Source organism: Camarhynchus parvulus, chromosome Z, assembly GCF_901933205.1.
Source record: "Camarhynchus parvulus chromosome Z, STF_HiC, whole genome shotgun sequence".
Taxonomy (NCBI): domain Eukaryota; kingdom Metazoa; phylum Chordata; class Aves; order Passeriformes; family Thraupidae; genus Camarhynchus; species Camarhynchus parvulus.
Window position 1 is genome coordinate 9,005,501 of NC_044601.1, and position 12,299 is coordinate 9,017,799.

Below are 12,299 nucleotides of genomic sequence, written 5' to 3' on the forward strand. Positions count from 1 at the left end.
GTTCCACCTCCAATATTCCCAATTGTGACAGACTGGAGGAGATTGTTGGCTCAAAACATTTCATGTAGGGGGGAGGAAGGGGCAGGTCCAGCCTTGCCCTGCCCTGGAACCCCAGCCCTGCCCTGCCCTGGAACCCCAATCCCCCCAGAGCCTCTATCCCAGCCCAGCAGTGGCTGCCAGTCCCTGGCACAGCACAGGCAATGCTCCACAGCCACCTCTGCAGCCCCAGCCCAGCTCCTGAGGGACCAAATGAGCCCAAGTCCCACCTGGGGGAAGGGCCCAGGGAGACCAAGGGGTATTGAAGGCTGAGCACAAGGCAAGCACACATCTTGACCCTACCTCCTCTTGGAATTTCCATCTGAACACTGCTGGAATCCAGGAGTTGGTACCTGTGTGTATGTGCTTCTCTGTATCTTTTTTCTTTTCTCTCTTTCTGTGTACTTCTAATTTTCCTTCTCTTGCAAATTTTGATTAACTTAAAATTGAACAGGCTTAGATTTTTGTGAAGTTGAATGGGCCAAGTTAATGCTTTGAGAAGTGTTTTCTGTTGATTGAATGTCATATTAAACCTTTTGCAAAAATTTCTTTGATTTTCTAAAGTTGCCAGTAAAGGCTGTTTTGTTGTTTTGAGCTCCTGAGAATCTCTTGTTGGTATTTCTCCAGTACATCCAACTCAGAGGACACAAATAATTATAATTCCTTTTAAATGTCTCATTGAGAGAGTTGTTTGGGGGATGGGGTCAGGGCTTGTGTGTCCTGCTTGGCCCAGCCCAGGCAGGGCTTTCCCAGCCACATTCCACACTCCATTGCCCAGCTGGAGCCGCTGCTGCCTCTGAGTTGTGCTGCCCCAGCCCCAGGGACGCTCTCCTTGTCTGCCCATCCCCCCACGGTCTCTGGGCAGGGATGGCCTCACTGGGGGCTGCTGACATCCTCAGCACCTTGGAGGCTGCTGCTGAATTTTCCTGCTCCAGAGGCTTGTTCAGCCTTCAGCTCTTCAGTGCAGGAATTCAGTGTCCCAGGGCTCATTAACATTCAGAACACCTTAACAAGCCAAGCCTCTGGGAATAATTTGATTTCAGTTTTCAAATCTTTTTTGTGGTTAATTAGACAGATCTCAGTAGTGTATTCAAAGTGAATACATGATATTTAAAAAGACAGCAAGAAAACATTTTTTAGGTCCTGTTTAGGTTTTTTTTTTCCTGTTAATTCATTGATATGTGCAATCTCCAATTGACACTGAATCCAAGTACCTCCTCATGCAGTTTGAATAGATATGAAAATCAAGACCCTTCATGGCTGACAATCAATCAGACTCTGTCCCTCCCCCCCCACCCCACCATTTCCCCATCCAAGCCCTGGCACTCAGAGCAGCCTTGTGCAAATCTGAGCTCCCTCCAGCCCAGGCTGCACCTGCAGCTTTCAGCTCCTTGGCTCCAACTCCCACCTGCTTTCCTTGGAGAAGGAGCTGCCCCGAGACACAGAGGGATGTTCATTTCTTGTCAGCCAACAAAGCCAAGGGAAGGCACAGCTCCATCAAATGCAAAAGTCATTCCTCTGCTGGATATTAAATCCACTTTCCACAGCAGACAGTCTCAGAGCAATGGAAAACACCTTCTGTGCCCAGCACAGATCCCAAGGTCCCCCCAAACCCTCCCTGCCCCGATTCTGCCCAGATTTGCTCTTTGCACACACGAGTCACAGGCTGAAGTCAGGAGCTCCCTCCATGGCCAGAGGGAGGAAAAGAGAGAAAGGGGATGAAGAGCTCTCCTGTGCAGAGCCAAGGTCCAAGTGCAGCCCCTGCAGTGGGAACCACAACTCATCAGGTTTGTGTCCTTTGGGCTCAGGGCCTGGTGACACTCAGAGGCACAGAAAGGTTTCTTGCCAACAAACACAAGTTGAACATTTGAACAGTTTAACAACCATCACAGCTCTTCCCTCAGCTCTCTGGGATGTCCCAGCAGCATCTGACATGTCCCCCATCCTGAAGGGATTTCTGTACAGGAACAGTTTTAGACAAAGACATAAAAAGAAAATTCTGTGATAGATATAAACACAATTAGGATATTGACTAATGTGCTATTTATTTGATTTTCAGAAATATTGGGCAAATCCCTGAAGCTCAAAGCATGAAACCAGTCATTTGAGAGGCACTTGAATGACCAGAAAGCATCTGGAGGAGGAAATCTGGGAGCAATGGGAGGTGTGGACATAGATCCAGCTGGTCTAGTGAAGACATGTCCTTAGACATGGCCATTTAACCAGGAGGGCTGGAAACACCTGAAGGAAGGGGGAGAGATGAAATAATAGACTGGATATTGGTGACACAAGTAGATGGGAAGATCAATATTTCTTCACCTCCTTCTGCCATTTCTCAAAAAGGACAATTCCAGGAAATCAGTATTTCTTTTCCTGTTCCTGGACAGAAAATTTTGCCATTTCTTAAAAGTACTCAAATGACCCAGATAATAAAGATTTGCTTGTATATTATGAAACTAACAGGTATTAAAACCTGTGCCCCTTTCCAGGCAGACATCAGTTGTGTGCCCATGAACAGGCAGTGCCACTTGTGCCCCTGAGGTGCCCAGCTGGGATTGGATCTCTCCGAGAGCACCTGAGGGAGAGCAGAGCACCTTGCAAGCTGCAGGTCCCTGACAGCCCCACAGGGCTCCTGTCCCATCAACATCTGCTCTGCTCCAGCCTGGAACAGGGCCCAGCATGGTGCCGGGATCATCAGAGAGCTGAGGTGTGTGCTGGAATTCAATGCCCTCCCCATCCCGCAGCAGCCCTGCATTTCCCTGCTGCAGCCTTGGTCTCCAGCACAGCCATGGAGGCTCTTTGGGCTCTGGGCTGTTGCTGCAGCCCCCAAGGGCAGCTGAGCTCTGCCTTTGGCACAGTCAGGCCTGGCCAGCGCAGGCCATGCTCAGCAATTGCTTGTGTGTGCCTGGCCTTGCTGTCAGCCCCGGCAGCACCTGCGTGGCCCCTTTGTGGCCCTGTGCTGGCCCAGCCATGGTGGCCCAGCCCCTGTGCAGGCCCAGCCCAGGCCAGGCCAGGAGCATTGCGGCTGGGAGCGGCCCCTGTGCCGTGGTGCCCACAGCAGCCTTGGGGCTCTGTGCCCCATGGCCTCCCCTGCTGGGCAGCCTCTGCCAGCTCCTGCAGAGCCCCTGGCACCTGTGGGGCTGACAGACAGCCATGCCCGGGCTCTGCCGGCCTCTGGGCCAGCAGAGAGGCGGCCAGGGCTGGCCATGGCCGGGAACAGGCCCTGAGCCTGCCAGGAGGATGGAGCTGGGCCACAGCCAAACTCAGCCCAGGCCAAAGCTGGGCTCAGCAGCCAGGGCTGCCAAGGGCTGGGCACAGAGGCTGGCGCTGACAAATGTCCTGGCCCCCCCTCCCTGCTCTGTCCGTGCCACCAAGGGCACAGAGCAGCCTCCTCTCTCTGGGCCACTTGCCTGTTTGCAATGCCTTGCACAGGCGCTGGCCCTGCCCCACAAGGCCTGGCCTGAGTCCTGCCCCTGCACGCTCAGCCAGGCTGAGATGGACACTGATGGTTTCTGGCCCAGGCTGAATCCAGGGCCCAAATCCAACAAGGTGAGGTTTAACAAGTCCAAGTGCCGGGTCCTGCACTTTGGCCACAACAACCCCTGCAGCACTACAGGCTGGGGACAGAGTGGCTGGAGAGCAGCCAGGCAGAAAGGGACCTGCAGGGACTGATGGACAGCAGGCTGGACATGAGCCAGCAGTGTGCCCAGGTGGCCAAGAAGGCCAATGGCTCCTGGCCTGGATCAGGAATGGTGTGGCCAGCAGGAGCAGGGCAGGGATTCTTCCCCTGTGCTCAGCACTGGTTGGGCAGCACCTCCAGTGCTGTGTCCAGTTCTGGGCCCCCAATTGAGGAAGGACATGGAGGGGCAGGAGCGTGTCCAGAGAAGGGCAACAAGGCTGGGGAGGGGTCTGGAGCACAAGTCCTGTGAGGAGTGGCTGAGGGAGCTGGGGTTGTTTATCCTGGAGAAGAGGAGGCTCAGGGGAGACAAGGCAGTCTCAGGGCACAGGTTGGACTTGATGATCTCCAAGGTCTTTTCCAACCTTGCTGATTCTGGGATTCTCTGAAACCACCCTTGGAGCAGTTGCAGGATGAGCCCTGGGCCTCCTCTTCAGCAGCTCCAGCAGCCCAGGTCCCTCAGCTTCTCCTGCCAGCCCCAAAGCCCATCCTGTCAGTCCTGCAGAGCCTCTGCAGCTCCTCCTCACTGCCCAGAACAGGGAGCCCCAGAGCCAGACACAGCAGCCCAGATGTGCCCCCTGGCCTGGGCTGCCTCTGGCAAGGGAGCAGCAGGAGGCACTGCAGGAGCCTGCAGACAATTCCTGCAGCACTTGTAGGATGATCCTGCTGCCCAAGGGACGTTCCCATGGGGCCAAGTCAGGAACTGCAATGGGGAGTGGGGCCAGAGAGGAAAGGGCAAACAGGGATGGGCTGTTTGCAGGGGAGGGAACAGGGCTGGGCAAGAGGAAGAAATTTGTATCAGGAAGAGTAAAGAAAGCAAAGGTGAAGCAAAGGAAATGCTGAGGGCAGTTTGGGGGTGGCTGCCAGGCAGCCCTGGCTCTGAGCAACAGCGTCTGCAGTGGGACAGGAAACTCCCAGCTGATGGGAACAAACTTTCTGGCTGAGTGCAGAGGCCAGGACAAAGCTGAGTGGTTTCCCTGGTGTCCCCAGCCCTTGCTGGCCCCAGGGGCTGATGGCATTTGTGCTCCCTCAGGTTCATGTCCCCACAGCAACAGCATGGGGGTGCTCCCCCTGCTGTGTGCAATGCAAACAGGGGCTGCTGAGCCAGTGCTGCCGTGTCTGTGCCTGCAAGGATGGGGCACCTGTGTGAGCTGGGGGAGAGGCCAGGGCTGCAGAGGGGGATGTTGTTGGCAGCTCCATCAGGACGCTCTGGGACGCTGCCCTGGGCTGTGCAGCGCACTGGGGATGGATCAGCCCCTGCTCTGCTGCTCCTTCCCGTCTGCCCCAGGGCCCTTGCAGAGCCCCAGCCATGCTGTTTGCCCCCAGCCTGCCCACGGCCAGCCTGGGGCTGCTCACGGGGGGTTTCTGTGCTGAGCATTGGCCTGGCCGTGTTCTTGAGAGAGCCTGGGCAAGGAGCCTGGAGCCCCCAGGGCCTGGCCTGAGGCGTCAGCGCTGCCCCAGCAGTGCCCATGGCCTGTCCCTGCTGCAGCCCCGGCACTGCCACCCCCAGGGCTGTGCCCGGCCCCGAGAGCACTCAGGCCCTGCAGCAACACCAGGGCCACCAGGGCAGCGGGGCAGGGCCACGGCAGCAGCACTGGCAACACCAAGTGCTGCTGCTGCTGCTGGGCACAGCTGCTGGGCCAGCCCTGATCTGCCCCAGCTCTGCACACAGACATTGCTGCTGCAGCTCCAGAGAAGGCAACAAAGGGCATCTCTGCAGAAAACTCTGCTGGGACATCCTTTAGTTCCTTTAAAGCCACCAAGAGTGCAGCCCCTCATTGACACAGTCTGTGGCCACAGGGAAGGTGGAGAGAAACAAAATGAGAAATGGCACAAAAAATGACATTTTTTTTGTGGACAATATGAAAAAGTAAAAGAAAAGAAAAAACCTCCAAAATGAAACCAACAAAAAGTATCAAAGATGATTTTTTTTATTACAAGTGATTTGCAGAAATTGGCCAGCAGTTTAATGTTTCTGAAAGCATCCAGTCATCAGTCTCCACACTGCAGCCTTGAGCTCCTGGTTCCTCAGGCTGTAGATGAGGGGGTTCAGGGCTGGAGGCACCACCGAGTACAGAACTGACAGGGCCAGATCCAGGGATGGGGAGGACATGGAGGGGGGCTTCAGGTGAGCAAATATGGCAGTGCTGATGAACAGGGAGAGCACAGCCAGGTGAGGGAGGCAGGTGGAAAAGGCTTTGTGCCGTCCCTGCTCAGAGGGGATCCTCAGCACAGCCCTGAAGATCTGCACATAGGAGAAAACAATGAACACAAAACAGCCAAACCTAAACAGGCACTAACAGCAATGAAGCCCAAGTTCCCTGAGGTAGGATTGTGAGCAGGAGAGCTTGAGGATCTGTGGGATTTCACAGAAGAACTGGCCCAGGGCATTGCCATGGCACAGGGGCAGGGAAAATGTATTGGCTGTGTGCATGAGAGCATTGAGAAAGGCACTGGCCCAGGCAGCTGCTGCCATGTGGGCACAAGCTCTGCTGCCCAGGAGGGTCCCGTAGTGCAGGGGTTTGCAGATGGACACGTAGCGGTCGTAGCACATGATGGTCAGGAGGGAAAACTCTGCTGAGATGAAGAAAAGAAAAAAAAAGAGCTGAGCAGCACATCCAGTGTAGGAGATGTTCCTGGTGTCCCAGAGGGAATTGTGCATGGCTTTGGGGACAGTGGTGCAGATGGAGCCCAGGTCGCTGAGGGCCAGGTTGAGCAGGAAGAAGAACATGGGCGTGTGCAGGTGGTGGCCGCAGGCTACGGGCGCTGATGATGAGGCCGTTGCCCAGGAGGGCAGCCAGGGAGATGCCCAGCAAGAGGCAGAAGTGCAGGAGCTGCAGCTGCCGCGTGTCTGCCAATGCCAGCAGGAGGAAGTGCCTGATGGAGCTGCTGTTGGACATTTGCTGGGGCTGCACATGGGGACCTGTTCATGGAGAAAGGACAGTGACAAGTCAGGAGAGGCTGCTTTGAGCCAAACCTGGGCCATTCCCTGCAGACTGTCCTGCTGGGACTCACCCAGCCTTGTTCCTGCTCTGGGAAAACCTTCACCCAGGTCCCTGCCTGAGCTCCAGCTGTGCTGGCTGAGTGTGCCAGGAGCAGCCAGGCCTGTGCATGGGGGCTCTCGAGGAGCCATCCCTGCCCTGCTGCCCTGGGTTTGTGGCCATGGGGCAGAGGGACAAGGCTGGATATTCAGGATTTGTCAGGGGAATCACTCCTAATGCAGAAAGGCTTGGTAGCATCTGCACTCCCAGTTTTATAGGACATGGATGGCAGGAGTTTATTTTAGGAATTATTTAAACCCCACACATCATTCCTGGCTCTCTGAGGTCAGAAATCCCCAGCATTTCTGCTGCACTCAGAGTTTGCCACTGAGAGATGGGAGAGGCAAAGGATTCCCTGTGGCTCAGGGAAGGTGAGGGGCTGGATGGGCTTGTTCCCAGCTGCCCTGGCTTTGCACCTTTGGCTGCAATCAGAGCACAATCACACTCCCGGGTCAGCCTGGGATAAACCAGACCCTGCCCAGAGCAGAGGGATCCCTGAGTGTCTCACCCTCTCTAAAGGTCTCTGGGCAAGGTCTCAGCACCCCCTTGTGCCAAGGACACTCACGGCTCCCTGGGCAAACCCAGCAGCATTTCCTCAGCTCTGGCAGCTCTGCCCTTCCCCTGGGACATTCAGGGAACTCCCAGAGGCTCTGGCACAGATTGGCACCCAGGAGGGCAGCTCAGAGCCTGGAAGGGCACAGCAAGGAGATCCCTGGCTGTGCCCATGATGGGATCTCAGGGAGGGGGCTCAGCTCATTCCCCTTTCCCATGGACTGCTCTGCCCACAGCCCCACAGGTGCCAGGGAAGCTTGGACACCCCATTCCCATGGACAGCCCTGCCTGGCAGGAATGCCAAGGGCAGTGCCTGACTCAGCTGCTGCAAATGCCAGAGCCTCCCTGGGAGCAGCAGATAACAGTGACAATGTCAGGGCAGGGCAGAACCAAGAGAAGATGTTGTGGGGCTGTGCCTGAGAGGGCAGGGCAGAGACAGCCGGGCACTCAGGACAGTGTTCCCGTGCCCAGCTGTGCCCGGCACCTCCCACACACCCACAGTGCCCTCCTGCCCCCAGCCCTGCTCTCTTCAGCCCCCCCTCTCCTGCCCTGAGCATCTCCCTGGGCCTGGACATTCCCTCCTGAGAGGAGCCCTGTCCCTGCCAGCGCTCACAGAGCCCATCCCAGCCTGTGTGCCCTGGCTGGGGCCCTACAGAAACCTGCCTGTGTGCAGGGCCCTGGCTGGGGCAGGCTCTGTGTGCAGCTGGGCAAGGGCAGCTCAGGAGAGCCCTGCTGGGCCCTGCAGAGGTGATGCTGCTGCTGCCCAGGGCTGAGGAGTGGCTGAGGGCCCTTTGGGAGGCTCCCAGCAGAGAGACTGACCACCCAAAGTTACAGTTCTGGAGTCTCTGCAAATGTTCAAACATTCCTTTGGTGATCCTGTGTGTCCCTTTCAACTCAGAATGTTCTGTGATTCTGGGATTACAATTCCTGTTCTGCTTCTCTCATTCCCCTGTTGTCTATAATCAAAAGAAAAAAAAAAAAAACAAACCCTTGCAGCAGTGTTAGAACAGTAAAGAAAAACCAGACATTAATTGGAAGCTTCCAGGTGTCCCAGTGGGGATGGGGCACATCCTGGCCCCTGATTTCAACAATTTATTAAGGTTGATTAATTAGGATATTTAACAGGAACATCCAGTAGGAGATTCAGTTGCCCCAGTTACACACCCCTGGGTCAACCCATTGGAGTAGGTCCAAGGGCTTCTTTGCCTTCACTCTTTGTTATGACTGCTCACATTCTGGTCAATTAAAAAAAATGTTTTTGTAGGTTCTCTTCCTGATAATAAGACTATTTGATAATAAGACTGATAAGACAGTATTTCAGGAATGTATTTAGACAGTCAGCTTATTTTTCTAAAATCTAAGAGAATGGTTAGGAAACATACTAGAGTTAATTAAGGATTATAATTATATAAGTATATAATAGTAGTTTAATATAGTTAATTAAGAATTTAGTAGTGTTAAGTAAGGATTGTAGATTTATAACTATATAATAGTAATTTACAGAGCTATGAATATATCAAAAATGTATAAAAAGCAAAAATCTTTTTTGCCATCACCCCAACTTTCCCACCCTTCTCCAAGTAGGAAATTGAAATCACTCTCAGGAAAGCTCCTGATCTTTCCAGCAATCCCAGGCTTACCTTCTTTGGGAAGTGCCCTCCGGAGCTGTGCCCAGGCTGGTCTGGAGCTGGGAGCAGCCCTGCCCCAGCCAGCCCCTCTCAGCAGCAGCCCCTGCCCTGCTCAGGGCGGCTCCTTCCCCCCAGAGCTTCTCCCCAGCGCTGGGAGCAGCTCCCCGGGCCGGCTGAGAGCTGTCCCTGGCAGGCAGCAGAGTCCCTGCCCCAGCACAGCGCCCTGGGCTGCAGGAGCCTGCTCTGCAGGACAGCCCTGGGCACCCCTGGCTGCAGCCCCGGCTGCTCAGCCCTGCAGCAGAGCCTGGCAACAGGAGCTGCCTTGGGCTGTGCCTGGGCTGGGGCAGCAGGGAAAGCCAGCCCTGCCCTGGGGCACAGCCCTGCCCTGGAGCAGCTCTGAGAGTCCTCCTGAAAGCTCCTAAAAGCTGTGGGATGTGCCAGCTCCAGGAGATCCCTGCAGGAACTGCAGCTTCTCTTCCCACAGCCAGGGAATGACTGTTTCAAACCTGGGATGGTTTCTGCTCTAGTGAGCCCCGAGTGAGCTCTGCTCTGTGCTCCCAGCCCAGGCTGAGTTTAACCCCTCTGTGCCTCTGTGCTGTGCCCGGGCTGGCTGCAGGCAGTGCCCCAGCCCTGCTGGGCTGTGCACAGGAGCTGCTCCTGGCCAGAGCTGTCTCTCTGCAGCGCTGCCCTTGCCAGGAGCTGCCTCTGTGCCGGGAGCCTCTCTGCAGGTTTTTCAAAGGATTTTGGGTTTGGCTTTTGCCTTGGAGTCTCTGAGAGGTTTGTGCAATCATGGCCTCCAATTATCTGCTGTAATTAGTCCCTGAGAGGCTTTGTCAGTAACAACACTCAGTGGGCTCATTAATGCTTCAAGGTACTTCAGTTATTTTAAGGTACTTGGTGTTTCCCTTTTGATACAGACTCTGTGAGAGGTTTGTGCAATCATGGCCCCAATTATCTGCTTTAACGAGTCCCTTGAGAGCTTTGTACTGACACTCAGTGGGGCTCATTAATACTTTGAGATACTCAAGGTTTGTTAAGGTACTTTGGATTTTCCTTTCCACACTGAGTCTCTGAGAGTTTTTTTTTGCGCCATCCTGGCCTCCAGTTCTCTCCTCCAAGGAGTCCATGAGGAGCCTGTGTTGGGGATGGACCTCAGTGGGACCCATTCATGCCTTGAGACACTTTGGGTTAATCCTCTGACTTTGACTCCTGGAAAGGTTTGTGCAATCTCCTCTCAGGCCCTGAGGTTCCAGGGCTCAGCTCCAAATGCACCACGGGGCTCATTAGGATCAGGCAAGTCCTGACAAACCATGGCTCTGCCTTGATTTCTCTTTGTTCTCCTGCAGTTTATCAGGAAGGTTTCTGTAGTGGTTTTGGTTCACCAATTTGAGATTTCTCAGCCAATGCATCAATTAGTGTGGTGGGTTCAGGGTTGGTTAATTACCAGTGCACTCACTAGAATATCCTTACTCATTTCCTGCTGTGAGGTAGGATTAGAAAAAAAAGGCAAAGTAGGCTCAGAAGTTTAAAAGGGTATAAAGAAAAGTTTATTAATATTAACTACAGGAAAGCTTAATAAGAATCAGAACAAAACTTTCAGAATACTTTTTTTCTTCCTACAATTTTTTCTTCCTTACTGACATTGTAAGTAGACAAAAGCTAAAATTTTCAGTCAGTTTACCACCTCTAGAATAGTTTTTTCAGTTCACTTAGGGGGAGAGGAGTCTCTCTTTCATGCTATTGAGACTTCTCCATAAGAAAACAGTTCTCTCAGGGCTGTCAATTTCCACAAATAGCAGCCGCCTGGAAAAATCTGCAATCAAGAAGTCCCTCCCATTTTTTTTCACCACCTTTCCCACAGCTGTGTTTATGGGTCATGCTAACTTTTGGGGTGTTAGTTTAAAGATTGTGAGAGTCTGTCCGAATTTTCCCTCATCTGCCTCACAATTGTCATTGATAACCACTGAAGAGAAGATCCCTCCTGTCTGAAAATCTCTGGCTTTGTAGGAGAAAGTTACACACGCCAAAGGCCCTGAGACCTGAGAGCACAGTGCTAAGTTATTGTTTTCACAGGTGTTGTTTGCTGTATGCTACACTGAGCTCAATGAGAAGAAGAAGAGGGCACCGTGCCCTTTTTGCACAATAGCTCTGGAATCCTCCCCACCTCTCGGCCTGGCTGGTCTCCTCCTAAGCTTTAGGGTGGCCCCCCTCCAAAGGAAGACCCCTCTTGCCCATTCATATCCACTGTGACAGACAAGTAGAGATGTAAGAAGCCTCCTCATCAAGAGACCAAGACATGAAATCCCCATGTGAGAAGGCCCCCTCTCACCTTCTCCCAGAGACTGGGACTGAAACCCCCAACCTGGGGGACGTGTACAGGGTGGGGAAGGAAAGCTGCCCAAAGCAAGATGGATGTTGCAGGTGCGGGCAGTAGACCATGAAAACAATGGCTCTCGCCTGCTGCCAAACTTGGACTGTGTGTACCCTTATTTTTCCCCCCTGAAGATACAATAAACTACCTTTGTTTCAGTTGCAAAATCCATCCCCCTTGCCCCCATCGAAAAAGAGTATAATTGGGGTCCAGATGAACTGTGCCTCTGAGATCTCCCCGACGTAACAGGTGGATCCTCGACTGGACTGGACCAAAGGACTTCATCTTTACATTTGGTAGCTATATCCCCCTCTCTCTGTCTCTCTCTTTTCTCTCTCTTTCTCTATCTTTTTCTCTCCCTTAATCCCTCTATCACATTTTGCTGTGGTCATTCAAAAAAGGTGCATTTGTTTTGATTATCACTGCAAACCCCCTGTGCCGGTTCTTTTTGCACCCTGAGATCAAATCCATGAACCATCACGAACCCCGTTCATAAGGATGGATTGTGACATTTAAATTGGCGTCACGGACAGGATTCCAGTAGGCAGAGGAGTTTGCAGGTGGTGTGCAGTCTGTAACAGGGGAGAGAGTGTCTCACTCCACAAGGGGTGTGATTCGAATTTCCCGCAAACTGCACACGCCTAGGTAAAGGCAATCCCCATACGCTATTGAGGGCTCTGTCTCTGGAATTTCACAAAAGATCTCTCGGTGCAAAAGGGGGAAACTGTTTCTGTTGTGTTTGTGTGCATGTGCACTGTCTGGGAAGGAAGGGGCAACTTGAAGTAACCAAGCAGGGCCTCCCAGGCAGATTAGTCCCTTCACCTGCCCAGGGAAGTGAGGGGAAACAGAGCAAGAGCTGTGTGGTTGTTTAACTTAAATCAGTATTTCCCTGTTGTAGTTGTTGGTTCCCTCACAAAATAACTGTTTTGTGTGTGTGTGAGTGTGTATCTGGACTGTCTGGGAAGGAAGAGACAACTTGAAGGAACCAAGCAGGG

General features: G+C 53.3%; 1 pseudogene; it reads right to left on the reverse strand.

Annotated features, from left to right (window-relative positions):
- Window positions 1-5,693: 5,693 nt before the first annotated feature.
- LOC115915434 lies at window positions 5,694-6,443 on the reverse strand (annotated as a pseudogene).
- Between the last annotated feature and the right edge of the window lie 5,856 nt (window positions 6,444-12,299).